Below are 23,698 nucleotides of genomic sequence, written 5' to 3'. Positions count from 1 at the left end.
TTCTGAAACATGATGTTCCTTTGGCATCAGCATAACAAAAAAGGTGCAAGGAAAGGATGAAGAAACTGAATTACAGGAGTATGAGGACAGTGGTCAACCAGAAACTGATATGTTATTTCAACCAGCTAGTAAAGATTCTCAGTGTAAGCTACTAACCTCTGAGACAGTTTGTTGAGAACAGTTTATAAAAATTTGATGTCACTCATCTCTCTGGAGCCTATGGAAATGCTTCTGACTCTGTTGTACTTCCAGGAAAGAATCTTAACTTCTTAGCATTCTCCTCCCTTACATCCTCATTTTACAATACTGGTAATTATCTTTGGCAGGAATAGATGTTGCTATGTGGCTTTTGCAACACAAGTTAAAGGCTTCTGTACTGGCAAGCTGGCCTTTTTCAGGTCAGAGGGAATCGTATCTTTACATCAACATATTTCATACCCCAGCCCAGCTGATGAGCAGGGCCATCCGCAGCAAAGGAAAATCAAATGCAGATTGCATAGCCATGTGCAATCCTTTTCATTTATTAGTGTCTTTGAAGGAATGCTCCAAGACACTCTAGATTAAACTAACTGCCATTTTCTGAGCCAAGCAGCTTACACTTGAGATTGTCAAATAAATGCTTTGAAATAATAGTTACAGAAGTCAGAATACAGGCAAACACAAATATGTACTGGAAAGCTGTTATAGTCCACTTCCATCAGAAGGAACTGGGAAACCCTTGATGTTTCTTTGTGACGTTGGAAAATGAACTGCTGATCTATACTCTCAGTTGAGCAAACTGAAGGAGGTTGTTGGACATTCCTAAATCTAAATAATTTCTAAATTCTTTAAGCGGTCAGCAGACGCTTTATAAATAACATTCATTGTCTCTGAACATCTGAAAAATAGTTGTCAAGGTAAGCAGCAATTTTATTTGTGATACAGAAAAACAAGTGATAACAAATGTTTCAATTAACACCATCCCTTCTGTCAACTGCAGAGTCCATCCATTCCAACTAAAACCACTAAAATGAGAAAACTTGAAATACTTATTGAAAAATGTTTCTGCAGTAAAGAAAGAATAGGTTGTCCTTGAGTTTACTGTAATACTCTTGAACTTTCTCCAGCATGTCAGCAGTTTCTTTCTATACCCTCCAAGTATGCTTATCCTCTTGTAATCCCACCTGTGTTTACTCTTCTATTTGCAGTTCCATAATACACTGAAGGAGGTTTTTCTGCCATCTATAGTCCTTTACAAATCCAGCTTTCTCCTATAAAAACTTTCCTTAGGATGATTGTGTCCATGAGTTCCACAGGTTACAGGATGTAGGTCTCCTTAACAGTCACAATCTTAGGAAGTGATAACAAGCAGATACATGTTTGCAGCCTGCAAAAGAACAGAGAAAAGAAACAACAGGTTTTACTTTGATGACTCTCATTTTGTCTGTGTGGTCTTTGTCTCATTTTTGCCATCTGAAATTGTCTTTGACTTTTCTAAAAATCTTAGAGACAAAAAAAAATTATTTTCAAACCATGCCAACTCCAAATTCCATCTCTTGTCACACCTAAGTTCAAGAAAGTATTAACACACTGCATAGGTTAACAGCACATAAATACCTCTTATCTAATTTGCCAAATTTGTCTGATTTGCCAAAAAAAAATGTAGAAGAACCTCTTTATGAGATTGGAATGTCTCAAAATATCACCTTTATTAAATAAATGTCAACATAAAAATACGGGACAGATGTTGGTCACAACAGCTAAACAATTGAAATCCTTATTAAAATAATAAATTGCTGTTGGCAAACTGTCAGTAAAAAGAAAACAACTTCTTCCTTCAGGTGTGCAATATAAATTGTAATACAAAGGCTCTCTTTAACATGCAGATTTGGTGCAATCCACAGCATATCCTATATCCTATGCTTACCATTACCCAGACCTACTAAAGAGTATTCTGGCTATCTCCTTGCCTGTACAACTGACACATGAAATTTGAGAACAAATACCTTCTTTTCCAGGTCCTAAACTTTACAGAGATATGTGATGTTGTTTCACACGTCAATACCTGCTGCCTCAGTAAGAAATACAATCTATGTTAATGGCAACCAAAAAAATATAAGTAGATTTAAAAAGAGGATTAGGGAAAGTTATGAACATTAGGCCCATCAGTAGCTGTTAAACACAATGAATGAAATGAAATCTGCTTCAGCAAGTTTCAGGAAACTGGGAGGTTTTAAGGGTAAAAGGATCACTCTACACCTGTTCTTACATTTTTTCCTACAGCACAAGAAAATGGAAAGTATTTGAGACAAGATGTTGGCTCAAATGGACTTCAGAATTGATGTATTAGAGAAATGTATACCTGTTACATATAAAGCAGTTTTCAAAGCCCCATAATAAATACCAGATGGCATAAACCAAAAGAAGAGATTCCTTGAACCCCCAAAATGAGTACAACATTGTCTTATGATTCCTCTGGATCTTAGATCTTACCCGCCAGAAAATGAAACACCCTCTGTAGAAGTCTACATTAGGATTGGCAGGATGTTAAAATGTGTCCCATAGGCTTCAAAGACTTGCCAGTTACCTTCCATTGCTATTACCCCAGAGTTCAGACATTTCATTCATTTTTTCAAGTTTTCCGGCACATGGGATACTGCTTATCCACTGGAGAGTCTGTCATGCTCAGAGAGACTGTTCACACGTGTTAACTAACATTTCCAATGTTAATTTCTTTCTCTTCATTTCCTTTCCAATTTGTCTTTCATTTTAATGCAGTAGATTCCTGAGTACTTATACTCAGAAATCCGGCAGAGGTGATCATGCTTCAACCTGGACCACCATGATTTCCAGTTTCCCTTTTCTTTTAACTAACACACTCCTCAACGTGTCTTACTGATCTCTAGTCAGTCCTACCTCTAAAGATAAAGCCTGTGTCAATCAAAATGTCACTCATCATGACTCTTAACTAAAACTGCTTTGAATCCTCTGATGCTAAGAATTTTCTGATTGTGCTAAAGATCCTGTGTCAAATCTTTCTCTCTCCTTCTTCTTCCCCCACTTCCCAAATTTACCTCCTGACTCAGAGGAGACCCCTCCCAAATCCAAGGCACAAGAACAAGAGTGATAACCTCAATTCCAAGTCCGCTTGGTCCAATACTAATTTTAAACTTTAAATGACACATATAAATATTTGTTTATGCATATCAAGGCTGCTCAATGAAACATTTTTTTCTGACTTGCATCCTGAATCAGTAGCTACGAGAGAAGAAGGAGGAAGTGATATCTTTACCTTCTTCATAACGTGAACTAGAATACAGGATGTTAAACCTTAAACATCAAGTTTTGCAAGTAACAACACATAAAATACTTGCTTTTTCAAGGCAGAACTCAGTAATTCAGGTCTTCAGGTGGCATATATGTGTGATTTCCTCAGAACAGGAATGTGATTTCCCCAGACACTACATTTGCCTTTATTCCACATTTTCCTGTATTCATGAAATGACAATATTTAGGAACATACTCAAAAGAAACAAAACGTGTCTTGTCTCCCCAGTATCCCTTATCCATGTTTGTCTCACAGGCATTTAAACCAAGTTTTAAACCAAGAAAAAATAAAAGAGCACAAAATCTAATACATAAAATAATACACCATCCGTAACTAATTTAATTTTCTACCTCTAGGAGAAATCTGCATTTTGAGAGTTAGCCTGGGTGAGTTTGTAGATCTAAATTTTTGTTTGAATAGCATTTTGGTTAATAAATAGATGCTTAGTAGTGGGAATTTAAGATAACCTGGAGGTTCTAAGCAACTATTTGGTAATTCTACTGTGCTTAAAAAGTAATAAAACAGACCTCTGCATGGGCAGTGATCTTGAAGAAAGGCAGAAAGGCATTTTGAGTCCAAAATATTATTAACCTAGGCTTATAGATTTTTCTAAGAGCACATTATGCTGTTAAGCTTTTGAAAAAAAAATGTGATGAAGGGAATTAATTTTGCTAAAAATGAATGCATTTTGTGAACCACCTGTTCGCACATTGAAAAAATAATATTATGCAGCAACTGCCTTCAGAAATTTGGGTCATATGGTCAGCCCCTGAATTAATTATCTGATCAAGACTGATTGGGGTGAGACCGAATAATAACTCATTAGCATTCAGCACCACTGTCAGGCTGCATTTTGCATGCTACAGTGTTTGCTGCCCTTTTTCATTTTATTCAGTCTCCTTTTTGGGTTACACCACATTGTTCTGCATGACTGGGAAATGAAATTGGAAACAGGAAAAGAGAAGTTTGGAGAATAAAGCAGACATGACTTTATATAAAAAAATGTGCCTTACACAGTTTTTCTTATTGAACAGTCAAACTGCCTATGAACTATTTCTATAAATATGCCGCATACTGGTCTCTCTGAGAAGCCAACAGGGTATAGAGTTTGCAGCATTAAACATTAATTTGTTCAAATTCTTCAAAACTAGTGTTCTATGTTTAGGCAATCCAGTTTGTAACTGGTTGAACTGTAAAGGACTATTTCCTCTTACCCTGTAGGCTTGTAACATTTTTTTTGTCAGAGTAGCTCAGTATTATATTTCAGTAGCCATGACATTTAGCACTGTGTGGTGCAGCGTTTGCATTCTTGGACACGTGGAAGAGGAACAGGCAGATCTATCTGCCCATGGATCTGTTTTGGATACGGTACTTCATAACACTCTGCTATGTTACACTGTAATAAGCACAACAGTGTCTTAGAGGAGTGATGCACATAATCTGCTTCAAGGTCCCGTGTGTTATGCAGAAAATACACTAGGTTTAAGCTGCAATGTTCTCCAAACCTTTGTCCATATGGCTATGCCTAAACTAGTAAATTGAGTATAACCAGGACTCCAGTCTCACGGTGAGGCCAAGTGGAGCAAAGCAACTGCATCCATGCTATTACTTGCTCTCCAGTACAGGGTGTCCACACTGGGAATGTGCCTAATGAAACATTAGGTGTCTGTCCTATGATAACTCTAAACCTTTGCTGAAGATTTATTTTGGAGAATATTCATTGGCATGGGCCACAACAGTGTCAAGGGTCATTCAAAAAACTTAACTACATAGACATTCAAATTCCAGAGCCTGCAAATATTATGTTGCCCTGACTCAATAATACAGACATGATTACATTTTCCTAGAAGAAGGAACCAGAAAATATTAAGCATAGTTCAACTAAATTAACAAGAATAATGCTAAAATTTTGCCCAGCCTGATTTCCAAAAGTATCTTATTTACCCATCAAAGTGCTTTGTAACAATGTTCTGCATTCTATTATCTATCACAGATGCCAAGAAATCAAAGACTCGTTATTTATTTAAAACATTATTGATTCCCATATGGATTCCAAAGAACTTCTAGAAGGGATGTATTTACAAGTTTATGTTTTAAGAAACAAAACAGAAAATCCTCTAGACAATTAAGCTCTTAAAGTATCCCTTACTTGATCTGAAAAGCGCCATCTGTAGCAATACTTACACTTAAGTGCAGCTTGTAAAGGCAGAATACAAATAATTTGAAATCGCAGACATTGTTCAATATTCAAATGATAAAATAGGATATGTTTTTAGACAAGATTTGTTGAAGAAACAGTGTTAAAGATGGTTTGGTAGCCAGCTCTGATCAGAGGGATACACTGCTAAATTAACCACATATTTCGAGACCATGAACCTGAAAAGCACTTCAGCATTCCCCACTTTAGAGATTCTAGACATTTTGGGCATGCTGTTCTTTTGATATAATTAATCATGCTTTAGAAGAAAATTTCCTGGTCATCCTCACTTTTTTTGCTTCAACTTGCAGTATAGCACAATATTAGGACATATTAACCATATTTGTACCAGACAAAACTAAACTAGAAGTGGTATTCCAGGAACTCACTTAACAGCCTCTCCCTGATCAGACTGTGGGTGCACTATAGCTAGTTCAAAGAAACAAAACCTCTTAAATATGTATCACAAGAACATCAGGTCCTCAGCACCAATTATTTCAACTCTTGAGTCTGTTCTTACTTGTGAAACCCTACTTGCTAGTAGGCCTAGTCTTTCTTGCCCTTTGATTATTTTCTCTTTTCAAGTATGGAAACCTGGCTTCTAGTTATTTAGCATTTAGCAAATGGGATAAACAAGTCATATTTCTCTGGTAGTTTAAATGCATATTTCCGAGGTAGACCATGATAGACAACTTGGAGTTTACAGCATAATTTTCATTAAGTACATGAACATTATAAACAAAGAGATGTGCACATATTAAGATACATTTTGCTTAAAGCTTCTCAGTAAAACGTTCTTCTTTGTTTACAAGAACATGAAGTACACAAGTAAGATCAAAATAATAAAATCTGCTTGGTGTCCTCTGTCTCTTTTCTCTCACCGATCTGAAATATCACAGAATCACAGAACTATTGAGGCTGGAAAAGACATCTGAGATCATGAAGTCCAGCCTATGACTTAACACCACCACATGGGCTAGACCATGGCACTAAGTGCCACATCCAGTCTTTTCTTAAACACCTCCTGGGATGGTGAATCCACCACTTCCCTGGGCAGTCCATTCCAATGTCTGAACACCCTTTCCATGAGGAATTGCTTCCTGATATCCAAGCTAAACCTCCTCTGGAGCAGCTTCAGTCTATGCCCTCTTGTTCTGTCACTAGCTGCCTGAGAGAAGAGACCAACACCCACCTGACTACAGCCTCCCTTCAGGTAGTTGTAGAGAGTGATAAGGTCCCCTCTGAATCTCCTCTTCTCCAGGCTAAACAACCCCAGCTCCCTCAGCCTCTCCTCATAAGACTTTTCCTCTAGTCCCTTCACCAGCCTTGTTGCTCTCCTCTGGGCCTGCTCCAGCACCTCAATATCTTTCTTGAAGTGAGGGGCCCTGAACTGGACACAGTAGTCGAGCTGACGCCTCACAAGTGCTGAGTACAGGGGGATTACTGTAGGTCTGGGCAATCCTGCCTTCTGGAAACAATCACAAGCCTGCACTTTGCTTTCCTCCACATCACACGGTCTTTCTGTACCAGTTTGTCTTCTCTGATCTTGTATATAAATCTGTCTCTCCTACCTTAGTTACAACAATCTGCTGATCTAGTGAAAAATACTACCCTGTCTTATGTGTACCCAGAAGCTTCTCACTGTTTGTAGCCTGCTCATAGATTTTTGTGGCTTCTGTGGATTTTGGTAGCTTTCTGTTCTTTTACAGCTTTGCAGGCAAGCTTTATTTGCAGAGATAGCAGCTGAAAAGTACATGCAGGGTCCTATAGTGATTATTATAGACTGCCCAGCACCTTAGCTGATGTTGCATCATCCTCATCTCTGGATGGGATTAGCAAAGTGGACTCCTGCAGAATCTGCCTGAGAGTCAGACAAGAAGAATTGCAGTGCCCATAGCCTGGCTGGAGTTACTGAGCCCAAACCCCATTGCAAAACTTCCAGGCTCTAGAGTCTTAATTTTCCAGCAGAAAATCTCAAAGACCTGGCACTTCTCACCTACACTGGGTTTCATGGGGGCTTCCAGAAACCCCGCTGGTTTATGGGGAGTCATTTTTAATAATAAGCCCAGGAAATTCCAGGGGAGTAGAAGAACGGTAATGCAGCACCAATGTCTTTGGAATTGCCTGACCAACTAGAGCTCAATCATTCTGGCAGCACCCCAGTTCAAGTGTGTGTGTGTGGGGAATCTATTTAAACTTAACCAACACAAATTAAGACAATATGTATTAACAATAGCTGTCAACATAATTTTAAGAAAAATAGACTGTGAGTCCTGGTATCAGTTTTTAGTGAGATTAAAAGTTTGAGATGTGAAGTTAGATGAATAGATGTAATATACTTAGTTTTGTAAAATATGTTTTACGGTCTGAGATACTGTACTCTGATAAAATAACCCAACTATAATAGTGAAATGTAAGTTGATTAACTATTATAAAGTAGCTAGCAATAATAAGTCATCATGAAATCAGAACGGTTTTATAGCACACGTGCCCCTGTAGCAGACTTCATGCTTTTCAATGCTTTCTTCAGTAGCTTCAGCAGTATACATCATTCACTTTTCTTCTGGTGAACTGAGTCTGATTCAGAAACATATGCTGAGTTAAGAAGCATGAGAAATCTCATCAAACCCAATTGGATTCCAAATTATAGACTAAAGGACATAAAATTTAAACTGCTCAAATACCTAGAAGTTAACACATGATTAAGAGTTTTGCAGAAGTGGGGGCTTACACACTTCTATTTTGGTTCATTTGTATATGAATGCCATGACTAAAACATTCTGACTAATCATGTTATTCTTTGATAATTTATTACAACCTTACCGTTAGCTGAGTATCTCTTTCCCCTTGACAAGTCTCCTGGGAAACTGAGATGAAGTTAGTTTTATATCATCATCTCAAGTTTATCTTTCCAAATGCTTTTATTATAGTTATTTTGGAAGCAAGTATATTAAGGCAGAGATATTACAGAACTGCTGTACAAAATGGTATTGTCAAATACCATGTACGTGAATTTAGGTCTTACCACAAATATCTCAAAGATAATGTAGGACTAAATAACACGAAGTAAATCAGCTCTTGAGCCCTAAGGCACCTTTCCATAGTAATAGTAATAAATCAGAATGATAGCCTAAAAGAGCCACTGATTTTTCCTCTTAATCAAATAAGACCAGAACCAAGTCATCATTCCAGCAGGAAAAGCAAAATTTAATTAGCTTATCTAACAGTGTCATTTAGTGAATCAAAAGCTTTGAAAGGTCAATGAATTTTGCCCTTATCATCTCATTATCTTCCATCACTAACAAGATATCATTAAGGAACTTCATGAGAGCAGTTAATGTAGGAACAGCCAGCAGCACTGCTATAATTTAAAGGGAAATTCCAGGGTGTTTTTAAATATCTATTTTTATTACATTTTTCATTCACAGAAATCTCCTAAAGGCCATTGGAAGATGCAAAACAAATACAGTCTTTTTACATTATTTCCATATTTGTTTCTATTTCTGAAGAACCCAGTGGAGCATTTTTCATTACCCTTGTTGTTCAGACACACAATGACAAAATACATCCACAAGAATACATACAGCAGTACAGCTGAAATGCTTCATTCTAGTACCACTGAGTACGGCCTCCACGTACATCCAACATGATGAGCTGACTCTCAACAAATCTGTTTTAGAAGTCCTTGTGCCACCCTTGCACAGGCAAGCTCACCTTCCACTAAGCATCACCACTCTGTACAGCACCACATGGTCTGCTCTATAAATGGGACCAATGAAAACAGCTGGGTTCAACAAACAACTTCTGTACACACCGAAGGTCATTCCACCAGTCTGCTTTAGAGCACGGATACAAAAACAGTGAAAGAGTACATCTGAGAGAGCAGCAACCTGCGGTGAGGCAAACAGCTGTGGTGGTAACCTCTCACTCCAGATTTGCCTTCAGAGCAATTCTAATGAGGAACTGCACCCTGGAAAATAATGTTGTGGAGATCCGCTGAGCACTGCTGTGAGGCAAATAGTACTGCATTAGTTACAATAATTTGTTTACATTCCCTAAAATCAATGAAAATGTAAGATTTTCGCTTCTAAAAGCACAGAGGGAAGGCAAATAAAATAACTTACTGAGGTTATCTCCATCAGATTCTGATTGTTTTAACATAAGTGAGATCTGAAGCCTAAACTACCTAGTACTGTCCTACTGAGAGGCTGTCACAATTTCCAAAAATACATGCTCTTCGCTGAAAAATCACATATGCTCTCAACTGAGATGGTTTCCCTCCCCACCTCTTTATTTATTGAATCTATCTAGTTTAAATTGATTTTACTATCTTTTTGTCCACAGAAGGCTAAAAAATGGGTTAAGGGAATTCACATATCCCACACTGCTGGAAGAGAGTTTATATGGCAATCCTTCATTGTGAAAGGATGCAGGCTTTACAAGATCAGAAGTCTTAGCTACAATGGAAGTTATCTCTTAAAAAAACAAGATCAGCAGTTTTAGACTAGATAAGAACTTCTCAGATAGGAAACCGCATACCCTGGCTGATAGCAGCAAATGTCTGAGTCTGAGACAGGTGATGAGGCCTGATTCTATTCTGATACTATCCCCTGCTGTTGTTGCCACAGCCATCTCTGCTCATTTCCCATGTCCGTTCCCTACGCAGAATTCTCGTCTTAACAAGCTTTTCACAAAAATGAAAAATGAGAACCATGCTAGTTTCTGCAGGTGTGGGAGCAAGTGGCTTTCTTGCTGGTTTTGTGCTCTAACAACCGCTGCTGCTTCACCATCTGCTGTTCCTTTTTGTGTCTCCAAGCAGCTGTAAGTAAAGCCACTGCATTCAGTTCACATTCCAAGTTTTTCTTAGCAACCACTGAGGCTAAAAAAGATCTTTTAATGAAAACTGAGATTCTGCAGTCACTGCATCAGTACTAGATGCATGCCTTATTGACATGAACTGGACCCATCCAAGGGCCTATCAAACCATGGTTGGAGGGAACTGAGAGGAACAACAGATTATTAGGAATTTTCTAGCAAAGCAGACATTTTCTTTTCTTGAGAAATGCTGATCTGCTGAAACTTAAAGACAAATTTTCACTGGGAGGTTAGCAGCCAGCTCAATGCAGTTGTGTCCCAGCTGGGAATCCAAGCAACATAAGAGCCTTGGATTCAGTCCTTTTGCTACCTGGCAGCCTGGGAGAATGTGGTGCTCTGAGCGACCCTTCTGTCCCTCAGTTTCCCACCATAAACACCTATCACTGCAATACTACCAGGAATAGGCAAGAATGTAAGCTATGGGGGTTTATGAGGTGAGATTTAGCCATTTTATTACTCACAGGCCAGAAATAGCTGAATGCCATTGGGCTACAGTAAGAACTTTTCTCATAGTTAAACATTAAAAGGTTAATCTCAAGTCTACAAATCCATAGGGTCTGGGTTGATAGCTTCAGGAATTTTACCAGAGGAGATGTGTGAGAAAATCCATTTAAAAGCACTAATTACTGGTATACCCAAAAAAGTGCAATATGTTTTTTCATTAACGTTTTTACCATCTCTGCCACTCAAAATACAGTATTATCTGTGGTCATAGAGTACAGGAGTCTCAGAGCCACACTTTCAAGCCGGAATACATTTTTGCCTGTATCATTGTGTGCCAGAATCACAAATAATAGAAGTGAAAACTGAAATCTTATTTTGTTAGAATGAATATAAAACACCATTTGAATACAAGAGCTTGGATTTTGCATAAACAATTGATAATGTACCAAAAGAAAGAAATGAAAATGCAAGTAATTGAAGAATTATAGACTAGAAGAGTCCTTCAACTGTGTGAGTTCTTTTGACAAAACAGATGAAAATACTTGCATCAATAATCTATCAATTATTGCTCACCAAATAAACGTTAACAGGATAGACCGTAGCAGCCCCAAGTGTAATGATCAATTATGGCAATAATCCACAAATTAAAAATCTCTAATAGTATGCATTCACTTGATAGACTGCAAGGGTTTTGAAAGAATGTTGCATTCTATCATGCCAATGATCCATGGATTAAGGGCTCACATTTATATAGCACACTGTAATGGCTTTGAGGGAGCCATTAGGGTCTATCATGTCAATGATCCACGAATAATGAGAGTTGTTGGAGAAGTATATTTCAGTCCATGCTGCAGAGCCTCAAGGATGCATCAACATGGCTTAAGGTTTAGCAAGTGTACTATACTTTATGTAGCAATTCTTACACTTATATTTACACAATGAATAATCACACTATATAAAGCATATGAAGGCAAAAGGAAGAAGTGCTGCTTAAAGAGGAAAATGTTTTGTTTTCCTTCAGGGGTTGAGATCAGTTTCTGGCAGCAATATCTTGCTCCCTGCTTGGTGCTAATTCGTATGGTGTTCATAATATCATTATAATCAAAGCATGTAGGCTACAGACAGCATTTGCAGCATGACAGCAATCGAGGATGCCATCAAGGTGGAATCAACAGCATTGTGAGGGTTTCAGTAACCACCTATTAATTATTTAAACAGGGACTTTTTATCTCCAGGACATAGGCAAATCCCATTCTATTTTAGTTTGAAATATTCTGGTACAGCTTGACTATCCTAGGAGCATGCCTAACTGTAGCTGTGACAAGCTTTCTGACCAAGTCTCCCCCAAAACTTCATGCCTGCACAAAGATCTAAAGGTTGTAATTAGCTTTAAAATAACTCTTGACCAAATACAAGCTCTTCCCCTAGGTGCCCAAATCTTGCAAAACTCCAAAGTTAATAATTTTGTGCACAGCTGAAAGAAAAACATACATTAAAAAGTATTTTCTGAAAATGTCTATACTAACGCAGTTCAGTGCACAGTTTATTGCTATGTTCATCTTAAGATTCTTCCACCCATCCCAAGTTGCCTCTTTTTTAGCAGTTACTTCTTCCTACTCAGGACCTTGTCAAAGACAAAGTGAACTCTTGGCCCTGAAAACATGTAAAGGTGATGAGGGAGACATGCTCTGCCCATGCATGGCTTGGCATCATTGTCCTATGCCCATGGGTGTTCTTGGGAAAGGAGGGACATCTTCTCTGCAGGATACAGGTCAGGGGATGAAGGCGACTGGAGGAAGAAGCTGTAAGTAACATTCCTATCCCAGCTTGTTGTTACATCCAACTATTCTGGCAGGAAGAGAAGAAGAGGAACTATTTCCTGCTGTGGCTAATGCCTTTACAGGCTACTGCAATCTGGCTGCAGTCATGTACAGACAACTGCAGCTCTCTGGATCACAACACTGGGAGCCAGCCACTGCAGCTGCTAAGTTTGGACCAGGTTTGAGGTTAACTTCTTTAGACAGTGTATAAGGAAATTTGAATAGAGATCAAACAAGATGTAATGCGAGTGTTGGCAAATTCACCAGCACAGCATGTAGTGACTCTTACAGTCACTGAGTCTTAGTTCAAGCTCCATTCAGAGCAATGGAAATCCTCCCGTTCCCATCAGAGAGGTTCTTTTTCCAGATGGAGAGTTACAGTTCCAGTTCCAGAGGAGCGTGACCTTTCTTCTACTGTCAGGAGTGGGAAACAGAAGATAACTTCGGCCAGCCTTTCTGGTGGACATCCCCTGCACTCTCTGCCAATTGCTGAAAAAAACCAAAAATTATACCTCTGGCTAGCTATCTGCACCACTTTTATCCCTCATCTTTGTAGCTTGATTTCTCATTCCCTCCAGGGCAGATGGACCAGATGTAGTAAATGCACTCAGAGCAGAGAATTTGGCCAGGTGACAGGGCTTCCCACAAGGAGTTGCTTTCCTTCCACCCAACAACACACCTTTTTTTTTTTTTTCTTTATTCTTCTCATTGAAATGGAAAGGCATCACAGCCAATACCTTGAAATGCTGTTTAAAATAAGCACTGGTTTAGGGCTACACAAAGGAATTCAAATGAAGCACATGATTGTTTATGGGTTAAAGAAAAAGAAAGACTTAAATAATTTCCCAGCACTTAGAAGTGGTTTATGTTGTAATTTCACATGTTATTATTTCTTTTCTTTTCTTTTTTTATGCTGAAATAACAACCATTCTCTTCAGTCATTGTCTGCTTTACCAGTTTGATCTAATGCCATAGCCCTGGAATTGTGCTACTACAGACCGTTTCCATGGTTAGGACTGTGAGGTCACAAATACAGGCTTGTGCATTCATCGCACCACCAAACTGAGATGTGAGGTAATGAGGGAGAACAATCCTATTCAGACACCAATATCTTCAGCAATGTCTAGTGCAATGTAGAATATGACAAGCAAAGAAAATTGTTTTTTATGCAGCTACACTCTTTTCAAAGAAACCTAATTGATATCTATAGTAACAGAACATATGAGTTGCAGAAAATCTTGAAAAAAGAAACTGATCTTTGGCTACTGCCATCAACATGTGGCTACACCCCAAAACACAGGGTGCCTGCATGAAGGGCATTGAAGGGCCATTTCAAATGTGGTAAAGGCAAAGAAAGAGGGAGTTCATAGAAACCCTAGCCTGCTTTACCATCTGTCCCCTGGCCTTCTGGTTAAAGGGTAGAAGCTGGAAACAAGAGCAGAGCTGAGCTCTTTAAAAAAAATGGCCTGGTAATATAATGTGGATTCCAAGGTCACTAAATGGGAAGCTTGAAGTTTGTGTCAGGTGTGCAGGCATCCTTACAACTTCAGAAGAGACTCCAAAGTGACTGGCTCATGTGAGCGCCTGAAATGAAAGTACAACTGGATGAAATGTAGAAACAGTTCACAGAGGAGAAATGCCATTAGGTCCTAAATTTTTCAGTATAAAGTTCCTTACCACTAGGCTGGAATTAGACTTCATACATTTGTACATTTTCTATAGAAGGACAATTCAAAGGTGGCAAATAACTTCTTTTTAACTTTTTTTCACATTTTTTTTTTTAGTTCCCCACCCTGAGTGAGAGGGATTTTGTTGAAGAGAAGTAATTACAGGTCAAAACTGTTTGACACTGAAAAGGAGTTGAAGCTAGGTCATCTACCAGTTGGGCCAGTGCACTGTGCTGCAGTGGAAAAGTTAAAAGGAGCATGAAATTTATCCTGTGAGTAACCTGCTACTGTGGTCATGCTCAGAGCATGACAAATGAATCAAGGGATTTAGGCAGAGAAACAGTTTCCGGATCTTGACTAAGCTTAGTCAACAGGATATTTGAACTACAGTTTTGTCTGTTTGCTTGAGTACAAGACTTCATGTGTCTGGAAGATTTAAGATCCAAAGATACTTATCTAGTAAGATTAGAGAGCAAGAGACCTGAGGTATGGGAATCATTCATTTGTATTCAGACGTTGTTATTTCACAAATAACCAAACTGAATCGGTTCCTGGATCCTCTTTAACATTCCATCTTTCCATTTCTCAATTTTTTAGACAATTATAATACAAACACATTCTGGTTTTTTTTTAAGCAGAAGAACTTGAAATGCATTCAGAGGGAAAAAAACAAGCTCAACTAATCATCAGTCAGAAATTCAAGATTCTAATCCAAACAATACAAAAAAATCTCTTAAAAGTCATTAAAAAAAAGAAAAAAAAATTAAGGCAAAACATTTTTATGTTTAATGAATGAGAAAATGTTGATGGAAATAGAAATATGTCTTAGAGACAAAGAGATACAGGTCTGCCAGCACACATACCTATTGAAGGTTATTATTATTACTCAATCTATTTTAAAAGGTTTAATTTTACATAACTACAATTCCACTTTAAAATATTAATAGTTTATGAACATATGTTGTACTAACAACTCCTTCCAGTCAGATTTTTTTCAGAAATAAAGTAAAATACCTGTGCAAATTATTGTGAAAGAACAGGGTTACCTGAACCAGCAAATAGGAAGTCACTGTGGTTCATGGTGGTCAAAATATGGAAGGGTTCATTCACCTCAGCTTTCTCTCACTTCCCCTGCCCTGTAATTCCCTGTCGTGTAGTTCTGAGATGTGTAAATGTGCCACCAGAATCTCATAAAGGATGTGTACGTGAGTCTGTAGGTGGTGGGCATGAGAGTAGAAGGTTTGCCTGGCCAAAGCACTCTAACTTGTTTCTTACCACAGAAGTTCTACTGTGTCATCTGTAGTTACTATGGAAAGCTAAAAGTAACAGGAACTGTAAGTTTGAGATCAGTTTTTTGTGCAAAATCCATGTGCAGGAATCCCAGTTATCAAATGGATACGCAAGCACTGTATAACATTGAGCCTTTTATCATTTCTAGTATAGAATGTTCTTGTTACTATTCTAAGTGTCTAGAATTTGATCGGTTTGCTATGATACAAAAAACTCTGGAAAGTTTTATAAATAATTGCAATTAAAAATCTTAAAATACTGTGCGTGCAGATTCTGTCTGATCTTCCATTCACATTCCTTTTAATTCATGATCAGTTAATGTTCCATAAAAATTAAAGGTTACCCTACAACAAAAGAATTATGGCTCATTGCATAGGAAAATGAGCAGGGAGTATAGTTTCTTGATTAGTTAATAATAGCAAAACATTAACTTTCCCAAGGTCTTTGTCAGCTCTGAAAGCACTTCCTATTGCACAATAACCATTTATTAAAATGTACTTTCAATGTGTACTCTGAAAGAAAGAATACACAAAGTGTGGATTTCCTGCTTCAACAAGGCTACCTAAAGTTCAGTTGTACTTACACAGTGTAGGTGTATCTCCTTCATAGTAAGCTCAACAAGTACAAAACAAGCGCAGAACCAAGTTTGGCAACTGTTACTCAAGTGTGCAATCCCTCTTCCTGAAGGAAATTAAGTGACAATATAAATCTAAATGAAAACTTCTGTGAAAAATTAAATATTACCCTGAGTCAATTCTGTAGAGGAGGCCATGTGGCCCTGAACATTCCCATCTGCAGAACAATTCCAGTAGTAAGTAAATGGACATAAAACTCTCAGTTACAACACAATGTGTCTGAATTTGGTATTCTGGAGAATAAAGAATTGTAGGGAAATTAACTTTTAAAGTAAGACACTATCATAACAAATCTTTCTTTCTTTTTATTTCCTTCGGGTGTCAGATGAACATGAAATTATTCACAGACTAAATACTTTTCTTGCTAAAAAGGTGTTTGTGCTTTCAATGAAATCATTAACAAAGTGGGATCATACCATACTGAACAGTTTCAGTTAGAAAAAAAATATCTTGATTTGCAAAATGGAAAAGAGGCTAGTGGAGGGAGGCCACCCCTTCACTACCACTACTACCCTAAATGGCCTACTAGTGACAGATTCATACAAGACATGAATAACTACAGGGCTTGATGATGACAATGGTCTTTCTAGAAAATGCTTACATATTAAGTGAACCAGTCACTGAAAGGGGCATATCCCACTCCTCCCATATTGTTGTTATTGAGTAATTCTTCATTTCTCCATAGGATAATTGTTATGCTACTTACATGTTCTTCCAGTTGAGATGATGAAGCAGAAGTCATCACTCCTCCTAACCTTGGGAAAAAAAAAAAAAAAAAAGAATTAAATGAGAGAACAATTATAGTGCAATAGAGGAAAAGAAAGTAGGTGAGAGTAAGGTAAGAAACACTAGTGAGGAAGAAGTTTTTAATTCAATGGTTGATGGGGGTTTTTTTATTACTATTTTCCATGCTTTTATAATCACCTATTTTCATTTTTCTATTACTAACTTTTCTGCAATACATTGCTTTCTTAGCCAAGCTCATCACCATGATAGGAGATTACTTCAGATAGCTTAAACATGACAGGGTGCAAGGAAGAGATGATTGGGTTGAGTTCTCACAAATCAAGCACAAGTTTTTCTCTGCTAAATCTCAGCCTGCCCCACTGTGAGTCCTTAGAAAGCAGTGGAAAGAATTTCAAAATAAAACAACCAACCCCAAATTCTTTTACTGCAGATGATAGGGAACTCTGCCACTACAGATGACATTGTTTTTTTTAATGCTACACAGATATATCTGAATGTGGGCCTAATGATAAAGAATCGACATTAGATGAAAGCTTAAAGATTCTGGATATCTAAACACTCTAAACACTGAAATACAATGGAGTCTAAACTTTGACTGCTATTTGTTTGAACAAGCTATAGCACAATGATGTTCAGGAACAGGCTGAGGGCCAGGTTCACAGTTACTGTGCCTTAGTGATCTGGGCCCAAGGTTTCTAGAAATGAATATAAAACTGAAATACAGAACAGACAGTTTGGATATGAGTATCTTGCAATGGAAATGTATGCCTGTAACTGTGAAAAGAAGGATGCCTAGCTTATTTTTAACTGTTTTGATACAAGACTCTGTTTCTTCAGGCAAAATTTAATTTGGGGATTGTCATGGATAGTAATGCATGAGCAACAAGCATTAATTTCTCCTGCACCAATAGGGAAAAAGATCACAGCAGACCGGTAAATATAAAGCCCAGAGGTGAGAAAGAAGCATACCAACCATGAAATTGTGTTAATTCAATAATTAAAGTGAGTTTCAGTACCAATGTAGGCTCTTGTATAGCAAAGATGTGACAAAACAATTGGGGATGGCAGCCCATTACACTTGTATTAATCGTCAGGAGAAAACAGTTCCAGTAAATCGAACATTTTATGAACTCTACAGCATATGTAGCCCTGGACCTGATACCATCTCATTAATCAAAGCAATACACAGGGAGTGAAATTTCCACCTGAGTTTAGTTTTGAGAAAGTGGCAGCAAGAAGTGGGAGTGTCTTGTCTTTGTTCCCAGACACTACATCAGAGCCAGGCTTTGTAGTGCTCTTCCCAGCAAGGGAATGAAAACAGTGCTGTAGGGGGAAATTAATTATTACCAGGGACATTCCAGCTGGAAATCTGTGTAGCTGCAAAGTGAACACATTTCAAAGAGCTAAGTGTTTCCTGCTGATCAGGTTAGTTTCCGATGTGCTTTAATGGTTTACAAAACTTTTACAGAAAAGCAAATTCCTATTAGGGCTAATGAGGAATTTAGTATATCATTTTTAGATTTTAAAATTTTCATTAGTTTTCCACGTGCAATCCAAGTGACAGCAAGGAGGAGTGAAACTCCCAGGTAAATTCAGTGGCCCAGTGACTAAAATCTATATCTGAAATCTAGAATTACTCCATGTACCCTCTTGCAATGTAAACCTCCTCCTTAAACAGCAGGTTTTGGCTGGGTTACTGTCATTTATAAAATAGCACCAATGGATATTTTTGAAAGAGATTAGAGAAGCCCACAGAGAAGTGGTTAATGTTCTCCAATGAAATGTGTTGCAACAAAGGCAAAGTAGGGAGTGAACATTCCAGGAGAGTTCCTTGGCCGTTTGGCTATGCTGTAATTAGTGTTTCTTGTCAACAGAAATTCTTTCCTTCACCTGAGAAAGAGTCCAAGAGGGCTTTTAGTCTTCACAACTCATAGATATTCTGATTAAGGAAATGTCTCATTAAGAAGTTCCCAGCCAGTTCCTGTTTCTAGTGGTTTTGGACAAAATCCTTAAAAATATAATCAGCAATAAGATTAGATCTATGCCTTATTACAAGATTATTAAAGACTGTACACACATGCCACTTTTCTTCCATCTCTCAAAAACCATTTTCATTGTCAGCCATGAAATTTAACTCCTAGATGTCTAGGTATAGGTGGAGGAGTCCTTTATGTTCATTATTTGCATTTATTGTGAACAGTCAACATAACTCTAGCATTTAAAAACTGCAGCAAACATAGGCCTTCCAGTTACACACAGTCGAAAATTATTGTGACTTGCTTTAAAAGCTCCTTCAATGTTTTTATACAACAGTAGGCTCACAATTTACACAATATAATTCAATATGAGAGTGGATCGGATTAATTTCATAACTACGTACTGTAAAAATCAAATTTATATTACAGAAGTTGTAACTGAGGTATGGATATGCAGAAATTTGGCCTGGACAGTAGATGAAACTTAATTCTAGACCCAGAATAAAGATCCTGCATTTTCTGATACTGTTCTTTCATGAATAATTATATCCACTTATATTTATTCTATTTTAAAATGTGTTCATGTATACCTGAAATGTATATATATATATTCACATTCTTTAATTCATTTGAAAGCAAAATTCTCACTAGCATACAAATAAATGATAGCTAATTAAATATATTTTTTGGACCAACCTAATAACTACTTAATTAATTATTGAAAATGGCTTCTTACCAAACCCTATGACTATGAAATAATTTTCCATTGAGACTTAAATCAAACATTCATTAACTAGATAAATACACTTTTTCAGATCACAAATAGTTTTCTATGCTTCCTGCCACTATATATTTTTTTTACCGATTTTAGAATGAACTTTCCTTTAGATTCTGATAGCTAGTAGCTAATGAAAATAACTCTAACCACATTAAATTATCATATACACATTTGAATTTGCTAATTTAGAGCAAAGAGCTATGCTGAAAATGCAAGAACATATTTAAACATCTGGCCATTTTCTCAAGACAGGCTCTAACACTTAATGTTTTTCTTTCTTTATGTATTTCTTGGGAAAAATCGATAAGGCATAGGTACATACCCTTATAAAGCCATTTCTGCAGACTTAGTTATGTCAGCAAGAATCTATTTTTCTTTAAATGTCATTTGTTAGTGTCTTGACATTCCTGTTCTTTCTGTGCTTTCCCAGGATGTAACCCACAGCAAATAAGTTGTTACTTGGGCTTGGCTTATCAAAAATATGCACAGACAATTTTATGCCACTTAGAATTAAAAAAAAACTATGTAGCCTAGGGAGTTTTAGTCTGTAATGTGGGGCTCTCAAAATGCCTCCAAGGTATTTGCTGGAGGTCTGGCTGGTAAGCACTCTATATTACATTCTGCCATTCTCTCTTTGTTCTCCACTGAGAACAATAGATTTGAAAGGAGTAGAAAAGGTTAAACAAAAAGTCAGTTAAACACTATGTTTGCACCTTTTGAAAAACAAAATGTTCCCAGCATCAGTAAATTGCCCTTTGCAGTTTCTGATAGAATTTAATTTTAATCAAAATCACATTAGTGTCACTAAATTACTTTTAATGTCAAAATGTCTTTATACAAACTCAACAAAATAATTGTATTATTAAAAAGAGCTAACAATTACAAAGTACCTTCCTAACAACTTCATATAACTATAAGAATGCTTTTATGCTTCCTAGTGCTATTTTATTATCATGAATAAGAATTCACAGATCTAGAAAATTCACTCAAGATCTCAAGGTTTTGGAAAAAGTTTAAAATATTAAGTAGCAAAATTATATTATTGAAGTAATTTTACTAATAAAATATGAAATAGCAAGATACACCCTATACACAGAAAATGGATAGAATATAACTGACTTTGCAGGACACAGTGAGAATAGATTTGATGTGGTTTATGTTAGCTGCAATATACATTTCTTGTTCCAGAGCAGATGGAGAGTAAGGATACTAGAAGAGCAGAGATTGTTAGCAACAACTACAACAATATTATTCAGAACTGCAAAAAAATGCACTCTGCTTCATTGTAAATTAAGAAAAACAGAAAGGCTGAATATCTGATCAACCTTCCAGGGGAAAGCTTACATATACATATACATATACATATACATATACATATACATATACATATACATATACATATACATATACATATACATATACATATACATATACATATACATATACATATACATATACATATACATATACATACAAAATCACACACATATATTTGCTGAAATAAGCAAATTCCCTGGTCTACAGCTTCAAATGAAACAGCTATGATATGCAATTATCTTGTACAGATGGAAAAATAATGCTTTTCTGTTCATTTCCACCACAGCAGTTATGCTTCAAATCAGCAGTCTCCAATTTTTAATGACCAATATGTGGAAACTTATTGGAAATGCAGACTTGTTTAGTTTGTTGGCTTGGACAATAAGTGGTCTTCTGTGTCTTTGATGACCTTGGTGAGAACATGTTTCTGGGCAACAGTTACTGAAGAAGTGCTGCCTGGTGTCATCACTTCAAACCATTCCAATTTCTGAGTCACTACCAGGGACATTTTACTGAAAAAGGCTTTTTCTCCAAAATAATTAATTGAAAAATACGTACAGAATCACAGAGTTGTCACAGTTGGAAAAGACCTTTAAGATCCCTTAGTCCAACCATCCCATCCACCTGAGGTGTGGGGGGTGAGCGGGTAGGGGAAGGAAAGGAACAGCACAACCCACCTGAACAAACAACAAAAAGCTCCACAAAACCCACAGCATAACACAACCCACAAAAAACCCACCACACCCACGAGAGCAACTAGGCCATGCCCTGAAGTGCCACATCTGCACATTTCTTGAATACCTCTGGGGACTGTGTGTCCATACATACACATACCCATGTATGTCTGTATATGGAGACATACATACACATCTATATCTCTACATACATTTCTCAAGCCATTTCTGCTTATAGCTGAGATCAAAAACAATAAAACAATGAGGATAAATGCAAAAGAAAAAGTTTCTGAAGCTCTCTCATATTTCTGAAAGAAAAAAAATTCTGCATGTTTCATTTCAAATGTTGATGGTTTAGCATATCTTCTACATTTCAGCTTACATGACTGAAACAAGCCTCTGATCCCATGGCTGCCTCATTCCATTACAAAGTCCTTGTAGGTATTATATAATGTATTCCTTGCTGTTATTCTTTAAGGAATATATTATGTAAATATTCTTGAGAATTTTGAAGAATAATTTGGAGTTCTGTTTTTTTAAAAGTGGTATCAATAAACATTAAGCAAAAATGAAATATTTACTTGAGAATTAAATTATTTTAAAATTGTATTCCTACATGTATGTAAATGAAAACCTTATGAAAATAAATACTTGGGTATTGTTTTTGATGAAGTTGAGGGGGATTATGTCTGTAGTTCACCTCAGAGATGCAGATTTGGCACTGCCATGAGGCTGAAGTTACTTTTTCATGGGGAGTGATATCCTGGTGACAGAGGTGTTCTAGACATAGCATATCCATAAATTGGGCCTTTAACCCTCCATATACAAATTTATAAAATTTGAAGCTTGTGGTTCTTCCTCAGACATATATATTTGCCAGTGAGTAGCATTACACCTTTTTTTTTTCTTTTTTCTTTTTTCTTTTTTTTTTTTTCCTATCAGCTGCAAGCACTGGAAAGCAAGTTTCTCAATTGAAAGCATAAGATGAGGTCAGATGAAATGAGATGAGGTGAGCTCAGCTGAGATACCATGAGGGATTCAGGCAACAAGGAAGCATTTAAAAATTACTTCTGTAGTCAAATCTTGTATGGGCCTAGGCTCCACAGGGCAACTAGAAAGTAACAGACTTCTGTGCATTTCAGTCAGAGATCTCTCGTGTGCACAGACTGTCAGTAAACTCTGAGCCACTCTTTCATTTGGCAAACATTCATACTTTCAGCTAGGGTCAACCTGGGGCTGGTATGGACTACTGCCCTCCCAAAGTGCTACAACTACTGTACAGCAAATTGCACTCAAGTGCAGGCACAAGCTGTACAGTCTACTTAAGGCTCCTTGCAACTCAGAAACGCCAGTATTTCTGCTTAAAATTGGAGACAAAAGCAAGCAAAACCATCTCTCCTAGTTCTGCTTAGTGTTAGTATACAGCTTATTACCTAATCAATAAATCTTTTCTAATAAAACCAGGACACAGAGAGAATCTGAACTTTTATAGTTCATTATTTGTCAAATATTGCCAATCTGCTTGTGATTATTATGTGTGTCTTTCCCCATAAAAATACCATTAAAATGTTTTTGAAAACCTTATGCTCTTCCAAATGTTTAATGAAAAATCACAGAAACATTCCCATTCACAAGGCAATATTTACTTCATTTAGGTTTGGAATTTCCTAGTTATCTTTACATGCATATTAGAATTTACTCAATGTTGCATTCTGAAGCAATAATAACTCAGGAATTAAAAAAAATTCTAAAAAAGAAATATTATTAATGAAATCAGGAAATGCTTTAATATGCATTATTTAACCTACCTCTACAGCACAGTTTTAGTCATATGAGAAATACTATTAAGCCATTAAAATTATCCAAATGCTTAAAGCTAAGTCCTCACATACCTAGTTTGCCAGGTTTATATTTTAATTACTTTTGTTTGTTAATCTTACCAAAGGAAGGTAAGTAATTTCTTCAGTTTTA

General features: G+C 37.0%; 1 long non-coding RNA gene across 1 annotated transcript in view; it reads right to left on the bottom strand.

Annotated features, from left to right (window-relative positions):
- Positions 1 to 1,047: 1,047 nt before the first annotated feature.
- LOC127381394 (uncharacterized) overlaps positions 1,048 to 23,698 on the bottom strand; it is a 167,779-nt gene continuing 145,128 nt past the window's right edge. The window contains exons 2-3 of the long non-coding RNA XR_007888711.1: positions 16,942 to 16,990; positions 1,048 to 1,366 (exon numbers count right to left, since the gene is read on the bottom strand). This is a non-coding gene — a long non-coding RNA (uncharacterized LOC127381394). The remainder of the gene's footprint in view (positions 1,367 to 16,941; positions 16,991 to 23,698) is intronic.

This window comes from Apus apus, chromosome 1, assembly GCF_020740795.1.
Source record: "Apus apus isolate bApuApu2 chromosome 1, bApuApu2.pri.cur, whole genome shotgun sequence".
NCBI lineage: Eukaryota > Metazoa > Chordata > Aves > Apodiformes > Apodidae > Apus > Apus apus.
Note: the sequence above shows the minus strand (reverse complement) of the source record. Positions and strands in the feature narration are given on the sequence as shown.